Source organism: Larus michahellis, chromosome 1, assembly GCF_964199755.1.
Source record: "Larus michahellis chromosome 1, bLarMic1.1, whole genome shotgun sequence".
Lineage (NCBI taxonomy): Eukaryota > Metazoa > Chordata > Aves > Charadriiformes > Laridae > Larus > Larus michahellis.
The window spans coordinates 151,497,244-151,511,970 of record NC_133896.1 but is presented as its reverse complement, the minus strand read 5'-3'; the positions used below and the strand labels follow the sequence as shown (position 1 = coordinate 151,511,970).

General features: G+C 43.2%; 1 protein-coding gene across 2 annotated transcripts in view; it reads left to right on the top strand.

Annotated features, from left to right (window-relative positions):
* Positions 1-14,727, top strand: part of AFF3 (ALF transcription elongation factor 3) — a 339,067-nt gene that overhangs the window by 171,692 nt on the left and 152,648 nt on the right. The window lies entirely within an intron of this gene.

Here is a 14,727-nt window from a genome sequence, read left to right as displayed (position 1 = left end):
TTTTAGTATCTGTTTATCCGTAAAGTCATATTTTGTTTGAGCAGTTTTGCCAGTTGATCTCTTGTTAGCTCCTTTGGTCTATATAGAAACCCTGCAAAGGTGATTGCATCCCCTCATGGCCAATGAACGCAGTTCTCAGCTGAGCTGGTAGTCAGAGTCAGCTTAACTGGATGATTGTTTCATTCATGGGAAATTCCTGCCATAGGCAGGCGAGTTGGCTCGGTTAATCACCTGCTTTTTCTCCAAGCAAAAGACAGAGAATTCTCTTGTAACCCACATTTAGATTAAAGAATTAACTGAGACAGTGCCACAGGACAGCAAGAGCACACCTGTGAGCACCGAAAAAGCTGTAGCTTCTCGCCCAACAACTCCAGAAAAAAATGGAAGATACCCCAGAACAAAAAATAAGACAAGTCTCCAACTCACATGCCACATCATGTCCTGTACCTACATTGTACATGATTTCACTGGTTTATAAAAAATTCAGCGCTGGTTTCCAAGCAAACTATAGATCCATTGACTCTCATCGCTTCGGAAACGCTGTCCTTGCTGGTCTGCAGGCCACATGTGTAACAGCGTTCCCCATCAGCCTCCTCTCCCAGCTACCACAGTATCTCTCATGCTCATCTCCGGGTAGACAGCTCAGGAGGTGAAGTGACAGCCTCCCTACGAAACTCACTGGCAGGCACGAAACTGCAAACAGCCCGGTCCCCACTCCAGGACTGTTCAGGTGCTGACAGGCAACCTTAGCCCTGTGCTGTTACAGCCACGAAACACTTTACCTGGGTCCTGGGGAGCAAAAGGTTTATTCCATATTGTCAAGGAGACACATGTCTTTCAAGATGATGCTTATTTAGAATCATAGAATAGTCTGGGTTGGAAGGGACCTTTTAGATCATCTAGTCCAACCATGAACCTAACACCGACAAAAACCATCACTAAACCGTATCGCTAAGCACTATGTCTACCCATCTTTTAAATACCTCCAGGGATGATGATTCCACTGCTTCCCTGGGCAGCCTGTTTTTCCTAATATCCAGTCGAAACCTCCCTTGGCGCAACTTGAGGCCATTTCCTCTTGTCCTATCACATGTTACTTGGGAGAAGAGACCGACCCCCACCTCACTACAGCCTCCTTTCAGGTAGTTGCAGAGAGCAATAAGGTCTCCCCTCAGCCTCCTTTTCCCCAGGCTAAACAACCCCAGCTCCCTCAGCTGCTCCTCATGAGACTTGTGCTCCAGACCCCTCACCAGCTTCGTTGCCCTTCTCTGGACTCACTCCAGCACCTCAATGTCTTTCTTGTAGTGAAGGGCCCAAAACTGAACACAGTACTCGAGGTAGGGCCTCACCAGTGCCGAGTACAGGGCAACAATCAGTTCCCTACTCCTGCTGGCCACATTATTCCTGATACAGGCCAGGATGCTGTTGGCCTTCGTGGCCACCTGGGCACACTGCTGGCTCATACTCAGCCGGCAGTTGACCAACACCCCCAGGTCCTTTTCCACCAGGCAGCTTTCGAGCCACTCTTCCCCAAGCCTGTAGTGTTGCATGGGGTTGTTGTGACCCCACGCAACAGGCTTGTTGCATAGGGTTGTTGTGACCCCAAGCATTTCTGCCTGCCACCCACTAGCATGGTCTGTAAAATGTCCTACCCCATCAACTCAGCTTTTCAGGGGTCTACAGGGATTTGTGGATGAAAAAATCTCCATGACCAGGAAGAGCCAACTGCTATTTGCTATGCACTTCATTTAAAAGACCCGGATGTTTTCCTCCAATAAATTCTTCTGCTTCCCCACTGACTCTTTGGATGCCCATAATTCTTAGAAAACTCAAGTAGGCAGGATCAGGATAATTTTGTTTCTCCAGCGTGATGAATCTGCCAGCCCTGTCTGTTGCCTTTCTGTGAATCTTAGTCTCCCAGAACCAGAGCCAAATTTGACACCTGGTGCCAGCCAACACCTGATAGTCCGAGGTTTTTTGGCCAACACTCTTCAAAACATCTTAGCGCCAAGTGCAGAACCCTCTACAAAGCTGAATGTAAGAAGTGTATGGACTGGATTGCTTCCCAGTAGCTCGCTCTGATCAGCGCAGTCAGAATGCGTCTACCAGCTTTGCTACTGGAGCCCAACAGCAAGGTCTCACCAGCTCGTGTCACGATGTTTTATGTCTTACCACTTTCATTTCAGTTTGAGCTGCCGGGGAAAAAAAGAAGGAATGCCGAGCCAATCTGCAGCTTCAACCATGGGATGCTTTTGCTGGCGTCTATTTTTCTACATTGTCAAACGTCAAATTTCTTGGCCCTTGCTGGTCTTGCCCTCAATTTACTTATCATCTCTTGGTTAGGATACAGAGGTGGATGCTACCTTTGATCAGCCCGCTTGTTAAATGCGCTGTGATACGTCTAGGAAAAACAAATGAAAATAGCAAATATGCCTACTAGCAGCTGGGCTGCCAAAATACTGTTACATAATCTTAGTGTGATTAAGACTATTTTGCTAGTCAAAATTAAGCCCTTGTTTTCTTGTATTGCTTCATCTGTCTGCATCCATCTTGAGTTTCATCTGCTGTGTTTGGACTGCCAGCTCCTTGGGGCAGGATCTGCTCTTTCAGTGTCTGTGTGGGATGCTTTGCTGAATGGGTCCGGACCAAAAGACTAGGCATTTGCACCTCCTATTCACAATTATCATGTAGTTTCACATCCCAAAGTGATATTATTTGCAGAGACCTTGTGTTCCTAGCTGGGAGGGATCTTTCATCTTGGCATTTCAACATGGCGTGCAATAGCCTGAAAGGAGCCTTTCCTAGAGAATGGTGGAGAGATCCAGGATCGGTTGGCTTACCCACCTCCTGCCGCATTCCTTGAAAGACAAAGTTCAGCCTCACCTGAAATTGTTTCCTAAATTAAAAGATTCTGAGAGGTCCCAAATCTTATGTCCCTTTGACAAAAATTATATAGCTGTAGCTTCACTTTTCATGAGGCATTTCTCCCCACAGGGGTCTCCCCACCTTACCAGGCCATTCCAGCTTCAGGATAGAGTTCCTCGTAGGCTCATACTGTGTCTTCTGAAGGTACAGAAGTGAGTCTTTAACACCTGTATATCTGGGGGAAAAAAATGTAATCACTTCACCACCCTATAGCGTTCATTCTTCTGAGAACTTTCAATAAAGACCAGGCACAGTGTAAGTTCAACACTGGAAATGTTGTGTTTAGATTATGTCACAACCTGCAGATAGAGACTTCTGCAGATCTCACGTTGATCTCCAACTCCATCAATTTAGCCTTCTACTTGTCTTCTTCCCCAAAATCTCAGTTCACTCACAACAAAGATGGTGAGATGTCACTAAATGTGTATAGGATTGGCACATTCAGGCGATCCCCCAAAATTGCTCAGGTGTCCAGTCTGAAATGGTTAGAAGCCAATTTATTCCTATGCAGACTTGTCCAGGTAAATTTTGTACTGTATTCCTACTTCCCATGTGTTACTCAAGAGTATCCTCCGGACAGAGCCCGTTCTCCTCCATTTGCCAAGGTACTCAGACCTGCTTCCTAATGCTTTCTTTACTCATTTACTTCACCAAGTCCTCAATTCCAGCTGGTAAATTAGAGGCCAGTGCTGATAAAGTTGTCCCCTGTTGTTCTTTGGGTAAGATTTCGCCTCCCGCATCTGGATTTAAAAATGCAGCTTGTTCATTACCAAGAATGGGGTCTCTGTGGACCTGCACTTGGAGGAGAGGAGCAGCTTCCTTGGCACTAACTGTGGTTTTTCACAAAGAGTTTTCCACACAGGCTCCATGACCCACCTCCCCTCCCTGCTGACTCAGAGCCCCATGCAGCTGGCATACCTCACTGATGAAGGTACCAAGTGGTAAATGGCCTCCCCACAACAACCTTACTGCTGGTGCTCCTGAAAAGGTCTGGATGGGGATGGTGCAGCTGGGGCTGCCTCAGGTGTTGCCACTGTAGAGGAAACTAGTGTCTCCTGCAACAGAAACTTGCCCCTGGAGCAAAATCTGTGTGGACAGCCCCTCTTCAAGAACCACAGTTAATGTCGGATAAGATACCTTTTTTTCCCCCTCATTCTGTAATTAGACATCCCAATTATGTAGTTTAATCTAATTAAAGTAATGATGCAATTATACAATAATTGATACATAATCGGCATGCAAAAGCCTGTGTAAGTATTATTTAACCAACAGAACAAATTCTAGATGAACCTTTTCAATCTCTTAAAATATAACATTTTAGCAGCCAGCTCGAGGAAGGGATTTTGCCTACTCAAGCATTTTTAAATGCTTACTGCCACTAGTAGAATTATTTTTTTCCCTATTTATGGTCATTCAGCTTCCATTGACTTCAACAGGAGCTGTCTCTGAGCACCAATAGACAGGAGTAAAGCTTAGAGCCGCAAGTATCTCATCCGAAGATGGAAAAGTGCTATTCCATTTCAGGAATGCCTAATATTGGATTTCCTGCTGTTAGAAATGATAAAAAAAAAATAATATCTCATCGTCGATTGCAAGAGAAGACAGCTCTGTGGTACCTGTACTGGTGCTTTCTCAGCAAACCTTACCACTTAAGATCCTTTTTTTTAAAAAAGTTAATTAAAGATTACTTCCCCATTATCCAAAATAACTGTGCAAAATACGCACATTATATATGCACCACACAGATGTATAAACTAAGCCTTAGCTATGGATCCACCCAAGGTCACATGCACCAAAATCATGAGAATGTGCAGATGGATGCAGGAGTCCTGTCTCTAATGGCACAAACAGGAATCTAGTTTTCTGTATTGGCTCATTTTTCTGAAATAGATAAACTGAGAAGCGTATGTTTCATCGCATGAGGATGTTAGCTGTATCTGTAACAGCCAAAGACCCGTGTTCTGAAATGACATCAGAGACCTGGGGGCTTGTCTGATAAGAAATGGGATTTCTTCTCATCCTTGGATAATATTTCCTTTAACCTACTCCCCACCCCCTTACTGTTGTGCAGTGAACTGTGTACCCTATATGGCTTTTTCCCAACAGTGATGTGGCTGAATATCAGCGATATTTTACCCTTGTTTTGGAAAGCACAGTGGAATCAAACACATCCGCATTTATATAACACTCCAATTAATCCAGCCTGTCTGGATGTGTGAGGAGACGGGAATGGCCTGTCCCTTTCTTTGTCTCTGTTGCATAACTCATGCTTTAAAGTAGGTGCATTATCTTGCGAGACATTATATAGCGAGTTTGTTCAAAATGCCCCAGTAGCTGTGTCAGTAGAACTATTCACAAGCAGGGAAATTTCAGAGGAAGATGTGAATGTTCCCCGATAAGCAGTCACTTGGGCTTTTTTTGTTGTTGTTTTTTTGCATGATTTGCTGCTAAGGATCTAGTTTTAAGTGTTATTACCCGTGTGTGGAAGTATAATTTTGATTTGATCCATATTCTCTTTAATGCCAAAATTGCTGAAAAAAACTTTTTTAATTTGGTTTCAAATTCAAATATGATGGTTTTACTGTTATCTTTTAATTGTCAGTATTCATATTGCTAGTATAAGTGTTTGTATAATCTTTTTCATAACAGACACTGAAAATATGTAAAAGAAAGCCTACGACTGAACAGTTGCTCATTCATGGGGATATAAACTCAGTTCTACATATGGAAGTCACTGAGAGCCTGCACATATGGCCCACAGTTTCAAAGCTTAAGAAGGGCGCATGGGTGCTTAGGTGACCCTCTAATCACTGGTAAGGGTCACGTAGAGAGCATCTTTGTCTCCAACATTTTTCTTCCAGCCAGTTCGTGGTTTCAAACTGAATGTAAGGGGACAGACTCAGCTGGGCAGACCGTGAAGAAGGTTTTCCCTCAGACTGAGCCCTAGTTTCTTCAACCTAAAAGGTGCAATTGCTCCAGAGACAGAAAAAAGAGCCATTCACGTGCCTTTCTTGGGTGAAATTCTCTTTTTGATGGGCAAGAGAACATCAGTAGGTCCATTCAGTAACAGACATCTGGAGGCTGAAAGAAAGCAAGGTAAATGCAGCTAAAAGCTATGAGAAAATTCAGCAGACACACTACTACACCAAAAAGAAACCCAAACCCAGCCTATTTATATTCCGTGAAAAAATTCAGCATAAAAACCAATGTCCTGCTTACATTTCACGGCTCTGTTTACATTTGTTGCTAACAGAAGTCTCCGTAACATAGCTCACAGGCAACAGCATTGTGCTAATTTTTCACTGATCTTTGTCTTCATTGTTTTAGCAGGAAACTCACCCATATTTGATGAAGGAACTTGAGCTGAATTTGCCAACAGTTTGGTAATTCTGATAGGCCAGGGGCTGCTGTCTTTGGTGAAGATACAACAGCAGCCAAAGTACAGCTGATCTCATATTGCTGAGCGTGATTTAAAGGAAAATCTTTGAAAGAAGTATAACTGCCTGAATTACTACTTTTTTATATGTTTTTAAATGAGAATGTAAAGGCCAAGGGCATTTTTTCCTATTTAATACTATTAAATCCATCATTAAATCTCTTGCTGAACACTGGGTGAATTTAATGGTGCCCTCAAGTGCTGGTGCTGATGTTTGACTGTGTTAATATTGTTGTATATACAGATACAATAAATAACACTTAGCTAAGGTAGTATTAGCAACCTTATTGGGTATATCAATACAAATAGCTGTACTAATGAGATTAAGCATCAGAAACCAATGGCGATGTGAATCCAGGCACTGGGGCTAAAATATGGATAGGGATTCAACACATTGAACCTATCAGTAAAACCAAACAGACTCTACTAAAAGCTTTATTGCTAGTTGGCATTAAAGGATTAATTTGAAAGGGGTTTTTATCTTTTCTCATCTCACTTTATAACATGGTCTGTCTTAAAACTTCAGTCTGTCTTGCGCATAGGTATTAAGAGTGTTTCTATTTGCTGAATAATCGTCAAAACTTCTGGCAGGCCACTCTGCTTTGCCTTGCTGTAACCAGAGGTCCCTTTGGTTGACGGAATTCAGCATTGGGGATGGACCGGCTTTGTACCACTGCTCTTTTTTGACGTCTGGTATTCTGAACACGGAGTTACATTAGTTGAGTCACCTCTAGATCATCATTTCTCCTCTCAAGATACACCGGTTGGACGCCATTGCTTTGCCCATGCAGATTATTTTAAGCCTCCTGGCATAATTCCAGGATCCCATTTTTCTCACATGAAAAGCATTAAATGTTCATGATTACAGTACTCTCTTACCGTTTCAGTAATCTCCAACTGTCTCCATTCCATTTTGAGGGTGTTCCTTATTTATGCTTTTATTGCTGGTAGGGAAAAAAGCTCTGTGTTGTGATCTTTCTTCTGATGGGATTCTACGTATGCTAAAGCTTTGAAAGATGCATCCGCTGCTTTGTTTTACTAAGAATCTTTTTCAAAGTAAAAAAAGAATTGACCTAAAGGACTACCTTTCATCAACAGGGGTGAAATCCTTCCCTGGATAGGGAAGTCATTGAAGGCTTAAGTGGGAATTAAGGATACATAGGTATAATGTGGGCCTTCTTATTGCAGTGAATTGCGGTTTGATCATTCTCATGAAGAGAAATCAAAAGAAATTAACATTTGCTGCCACAAAACAACCTTTCATGACTTTTAATATTTCAAATTTCCAATGCTAAAGCAGCTGTTCCTGATTCCCTGCTCTCTGAAAAATAGGTAACATAATTAAAAAGTGATAATGGTATGTCCTGTTTCCTTTTTCTTTATGTATTACTTTAATTTTCCCACATGATTTCTATGAGGTTACAAAAAAAAGAAAATATACACATCCTCATTTTTTCAAATGACAGCAAAAGGATGTTAATTTTGCTTTAAAGTGGATAAGTAAATCATCTGTAGTTAAGACCTCAAAAATAAACAAGCATTTGTAACCGTGTTACTTCCTTACATGCTTCTGTCACGATGCAGCCTATAATTTCATAATCACCTACTGTTTGCTGGCAAACATCTTGAGGAATGTTTTAGAGAGTTGTAAAAACTTTTGTTAGCATCATTTTTCATAACATCCTAGCTGTAAAACCAAGCTGTCGTTGTACCGAGAGCCTGGTACGACGATGTCAAAGAATACCTAGAAATGGTGAGGCAGCAGGATACGCTAGTCCTTGTAGGCATTCTGTGCAGAGGGGTCTTTCATCAGCTTAATTGTTTCACAACCAAATCTACTTACAAACTGTTTCAAAGATCTATTTATTACTCTTTCCATTCATTTAATTCGGTTTTAACCAGTTTAGATGAATCTCAATGTATCTGGTTTTAGTTAAAACCAAAGCAGTCATACAATCTCTAACATGCATTAAGCTTTTTAAAGTGGCTTAAAACCATTGCTTTTTAAAAAATAGATGCAAATTTCTTATGCAGACAATGGCTACGATAGTGAATAAGATACTAGTGTTACTCTGCTTCTTAATGAAATAAATGGTATAACGGATGAAGCCGAAACACGTGCTGTAGGAGCAGAGTTAAGCTTTCAGTGTATATTTTCATACCATCTACTATTTTTCCCAAGTGGAGTCACAAAACAGCATTGTCATCCTCAATACCATTTGTGCTGGGACAGGGAAACAACAGGGGTTTCTTATGGGGTTTTCTGACTCAAGATTCTTTCAACCTTAATTCCAGTTTTATGTGTTTTACCTCGTAATAGTACGGTACTTACAGAGATTACAAGGGTGCTGGGATGCTTAATTCAAGTTTGCAGAATACCTTGCAAATGAAAGCCAGTGTGTACAATAAGCACTAAATGTTATTGTTTCAGGGCTTAAAGCAGGCAGAGCTTGAGACAATGATAGCTTTGAAGAACCCACTTAATATAAACACTAGATAAGAGTGAATTGCACAGTTAAGGAACGGTCTCCTTCATTACTCTGTGGGTGTATTTGCAGCTAGAGAGAAGCACAATTTAAAATCAGTTGTAACCAGAAATGCCAGATTGCCTAGGGATAACAGGGGCAGGCAAAGGGGCACTCCCTGCCTCCGACAGCTTCCCCAAGGCCACCCCATGTAGCAGGCAGAAATGGCAAGTGCTGTTTCGTGCTCCGTGCACTGACTGCCTGGAACATGATGGTGAGCAGCAGCAGCCTGGGAGGGCTCCCTGCCTGTGCGTAATGCCCTCGCAAGGGCTCCCAGAGGCACCATGCTGCTGGCAAACCTAACATTTTTCTACACGGCAACAAGGGACTGGCCTCAAGCCCTCTCCCCAACCTCACCAGACTCTTCAGGGTGCAGGTCTGGGTCTGTTTTCAGAGGCTGTCACAGTAGGAACCTGCAGCCTCTGAAGTGCAGGACTGTGATTGTGCCAGCTCTGCAAGCAGAGGCAAGCGCACCATGTACTTATGCTCTGATTGGCCCCATCACAGGACTTCTCTCCTAAACATCCAAAACAACCTGCAGATTATTGTAAAAACTGATCTGTTTGTACCTGCTGATTTGTTGCTTTGACTCTGTGAAATGGATGAAAATGATTACAACAGGAGCCCAGTGTGCCCTGCTTACCAAAACCTTTGCTGTGATGCAAAAGGCCCTGATTACCTGCTTTTGCCTCAATAAGCCACGCAAAGACTGGAACATAGCAGCAGGACTTGGGTCTTGTCACTTTCCAGGCTTTATTTTTGCCGCTACTCCCAACAATGAAGCCTCTAGCCTTGTTGAGTCCAGTTTGCATTGGCCAGGGTTTGCGGTGTGCACGGATGGGGGTCTCAGAAGTGCTTGAGGGACTTTGGATGGAGCGTGCAGCCAGTGAGACTTCTCTACTAAGTTCTTCAGCTATTTTGAGGAGCCTTCCAGTACATATTTTCTTCCTCTTTTCCTATCCCATATGCTTTTGACACATATTTTAGACAAAGTCCTTCGAACATCAACACTGGAAGATGTCAAAAAGAAAAGGAAATCGCTTCACCCATCTAAAATACTGTCAGATGATCTTGTCCACAAAAGTTTCTGTCAATTCACAGATCACTAAATTCAGCAGTTCAAGGTGCAGTAGTAGTTTTGAGGAGCTTCAACTACATGTTTTATCCTTGGTAGAAGATAAAACATCCCTGGTAGAGACCCTCTACTGTGCAAGCTTTGTATGTGTATTAATTTTTTAATGCAGATTAAGTTCCAAAGTTATCCAGTAATTTATCTAAGAGTGACCATCCTGGTCCTCCAAATCTCTGACCACTTGTTCTGGCATTTTTACCACTGTAAAAGTCAACAAAAGCTGCTGCTCCTGCTAACTTCTGAACAGAATCATAGCCTAAGTATGTATATTGTGCGTGCTACAAAGTAATGCTCATGCCAGAGAGATTTAACCTACATATACATATAGAAATTGGACTATACATGGGGAAAAGAAAGTGCTATTAACTCAATTTTCCAAGTGCAGCAGGATTCGTCCAGCCTTTTACATCAAGGAGAGCCTTGGAGCAGGCCCACCAGCCTCTGGGTCTAGCACCAAGCCCCACTCTGCCACCTTGTTGAATTTTTTTCCTGCATGAGTGGCTGATTCTCCAGGGGAATCTGTGTTGTTTGCGCAGGGAGCCCTGGAGGAAGAAGGAGGATGTTTGCACCTGACACACACTTCTGGCCAGGGCTATTCCCCAGGCGCCAGGGTGAGAGGTTGGTAATATGGAGAACATCTTTCCTCTACACCTACCAGGAGAAGGAGGGCATGTGCGTTACTGAAGACAACAGGAGGCAAAGGGCCACCCTGGGCAGTGGCTGTGCCTACACGGGCCCGGTGTGATAATGTTCTGCACACCCTGGTTCTGACTCCAGGGATCAATGCTGGACGCCCGATGAGGAGCACCTCAGCTCATAGAATCATAGAATAGTTCGGGTTGGAAGAGACCTTGAAAGCTCATCTAGTCCAACCTCCCCTGCAATGATCAGGGACATCTTCAACTAGATCAGGTTGCTCAGAGCTCCGTCCAACCTGAACTTTAATGTTTCCAGGGATGAGACATCTACCACCTCTCTGGGCAACCTGTGACAGTGTTTCACCGCCCTCATGGTAAAGAAATTTTTCCTGATATCTAGTCTAAATCTGCCCTCTATTAGTTTAAAGCCATTACTCCTTGTCCTGTCACAACAGGCCCTGCTAAAAAGTTTGTCCCCGTCTGTCCTGTAGGTCTCCTTTATGTACTGAAAGGCCACAATAAAGTTTCCCTGAAGCCTTCTCTTCTCCAGGCTGAACAACCCCAACTCTCTCAGTCTGTCTTCACAGGAGAGGTGCTCCAGCCCTCTGATTGTTTTTGCAGCCCTCCTCTGGACCCACTCCAACAGGTTTTTACTGTGCTGAGGGCTCCAGAGCTGGGTGCAGTACTCCAGGTGGGGTCTCACCAGAGCAAAGGGGCAGAATCACCTTCCTCAGCCTGCTGGCCACGCTTCATTTGATGCAGCCCAGGATGCAGTTGGCTTTCTGCGCTGTGAGCACACATTGTCTGCTCATGTCCTGCTTTTTGTCCACCAGTATCCCCAAGTCCTTCTCAGCAGGGCTTCAGTAGATAGAATCCAAATGTGACTTGTTAGAAGAAAGATGATAGCCGGTTGGCTAACCTTCTCACTACCACCAACATTAAAACTGGAAAACCTAACCCTGGGTTGTCTATATATTTGCAGAAAATATTTTAGATGATCAGAGATGACCTTTCTGGAACAGCAATGTCTTCTTAATGTGAAGGTATTAAAAGGTCATGTGGAGTATTTATGTTTCCAAGAAACATGGGGTAGGGAAGAGGAGCCTTGTGCATGCTTGACTCATCCTCATACGCAGATGGCCAAGAAACAGAAATGTGGTAACACGGTCAGATTTGGAGATAGAGACGTAACCGAGGAGATGGTCTAAGAAGAAGTGTCGGGGCAGCCTAGCTGGAATAATAGCACTGCCAGGAAGTCACCTCTGAATTCTCCCTCAACTTGTGTTATTATAGCAAGTAGAGAGGCACAGCACTGATCAAAATCTCTGTGCAAGGTGCCATACAAACATGTAAGAAATAAAGCTTTGCTCCAAGGAGCACAAGGCCAGACACACACACACACACACACACACACCCTAGTTTGAGGCATTTCAGGACTGAGTACAGCAGCCTGGGCTCCATCTCTAGGCAATATAGAAAGTCACTTCCAGAGGATGCTTCACATCTCAGGTCTGCTGCTGTGCCCCATGCTGTTGTCTTTGTCTTTTCCGCTGACTGTAGCAAGAGTGTCAGGCAGATGCCCTCATCTTGTTGACCCCTTAGTTAAATCCCCAAGGTTAATTGTGATGCGCCTGGACCTTATACAATGAAAAGCAGCAGGGGACAACTACAGCTGATAGATAACTGACGCATAAGGAAAGAGCAAACTTTTGTTTCTATCTTTTCTAAAACACAATGGAACATCCCTTTCTGTATATCACTGCTTTTGTGGTCAGTACCTAGCATTCACATGTAAATACAAATGGTTCACATGTTTTCTTGATTTATAAAGCCTGTATTGAGAGACATAAATGGTAAGGATTTTGATGGACCAAAAAAGAAGCTCCAAAATAAAGAACAAGAATCCCACTTAGGTAACTTTTAGATGTGAGTCTGAGTAGTGTATTTTATCACCCAGTCTGACTATCATTCTGGCCTCTGTAACAAGCCAGATAACTGCAGCCACTCTCCCCTGTTTTGAGCCCATTATCTTGTATTTGGCTGAAGCATATCATTCAGAAAAGCATCCTTTCTTGATCTTAAGACTTCAAGAGATGAAGACAGGAATTTCCATAGCACTGTATCCCAGCAGTGAGACACCAGCTCATGAGAAGTTGTTCTTTTTTATCTGACTTCAGTTTGCCTTTTTGTCCTATCCATTGGCTCATGATAAAAGAAGTTACTGGTTTTCATCTTTTTCTATTCTTGATAAGTGACAACATTTTCCACTGAGACCTATTTGGAGATTTTGTATACTCGGACTCCTGTTAAGCGTGAACAACCGTGATTTTTTCAGTCATCTCTTGTGAATCCTGTTGAAGGTGTTCAGTAGAGGCCTTTTACCTTGGGACACTTGACAGTTGGCTATGAGTAAATTTTCTAGAAGTCATGTTAGAGGCTTTTTCCCCCCTATGAAGATACTTGTGCAGATCAAGCATAGTACTTCTTAGCCTAACAGGGCTGATCTCTGTAAATATCTGTGATCTCTTTTTGCTCCTTTTTTCACCTTCTCAGAATTTCCAGCAGTTTTGAAGAAGTGTGGACAAAGAAACAGGCTACTCCAGCATTGGCCTCACCAATTTTACTGTGCTCCTTACTTCTCCGTTTTCAAATACACAGGTCTTAGAAGGTCTTTCTTAGAGCAAGGTCTTTCGGCCACAGCACGATGCAACATTGTTTTCAGTTGCTTTGCCTGTTGCAGTTTTGGCCAAATGGGCCAATGGCCGGCGACAGATGCTCCCCCACAACCTCTCGTACACGGGGAGGAGGGGGAGAGATAAAGAGAGATTTACGAGTTCAGAAGAAACTAAACTACTTTAATGAAGTATTAATAATAAAATAAAATAATGAAATAGATACAGTATATACAAAACCGTATTAAGCTCCCAGAATGACGTCACCGGCAGGCACTAGGGAAGTCCCAGACTGGACTCAGTGACGAGTGGGAACTGGGTTCCACAGATGGAGTCAGGAACACATGGATTGCGATCAAAGGCAGATGAATAGACAGGGTCCTCCTCGGACGTCAGCCATTGAAGGAAGAGAGAGCTGACCCTTTGATCCCTCAGCTTTTATACCAAGCATGGGGCAGATGTGATGGAATACCCTGTTGGTCAATTTTTGGTCACCTGTCCTGTCCACTTCTCCCTGCAGGTGAGACCCCTCTGCGCTTTTCCACTTCCAACCCTCCAATGGGGCAAATAACAAAATTATCTGACCTTGGTTGTTACAGCAATAAGTACAGGCAAGAGCCTCTCTGTATACCGTTCCTTGGCACAAGCTGTAAACATTGGTCTTATCACTCTGAACGAACCATTTTAGACACAACATGCTGTTAATTTCAGAGAGTTAGAAGAGGCCTAGCTAAGAAATAAAATTACTGAACAGAAAGTTGGTTCTGTTTTACCTCAAACCAGGACATTTACCTCTGGTGATGTCTAACTCCTTTCCAGGCCCAGTGTCCCACTCTACCAGGAATATATAGTATTCTTCATTTGTGGACATGAGTTTGTCTGTGTTCAACTCTGTACGCCTCTGTACTCTTAGTTGTCTTCAGGCATCACATTGTGCCACTGTGCGCTTTCTAGAATATGAACCATCAAGATTTAACATCTTTCTGTCAATTCAGATCTAGGAGGCACACGATGCAGCCTTGAGAACAGATGGTTGAATTCACATACAATGAAGCACGCAGTGCTACACTGGTTTCTTAATCTCATTCAGAATAAATGACTTGTATATGAATAGATTCCCCAAGTTGTCAGAGCATCATAAACAAAATTGTTTGCTAATTGCGCTCAGCCACATCCATGCAAAGTTGTCCAGGAAGGATTTACAGGCCGTTTCGCCTTGCAGAACCTCTCTGTGCTACAGCAGGGAAAAAGGAAGGAGAGCCCCTGCCTTAATGCTCAGCTCCACAGTCTGACGTCCCAGCCTGGCTTTGTTTTCACCTCTAAATTGAGCACATTTCATCTCATATCATTAGGAAAGCTCAAGTGCAAAACTTATTGGAGCTATGCTTTGTAGTGCTGC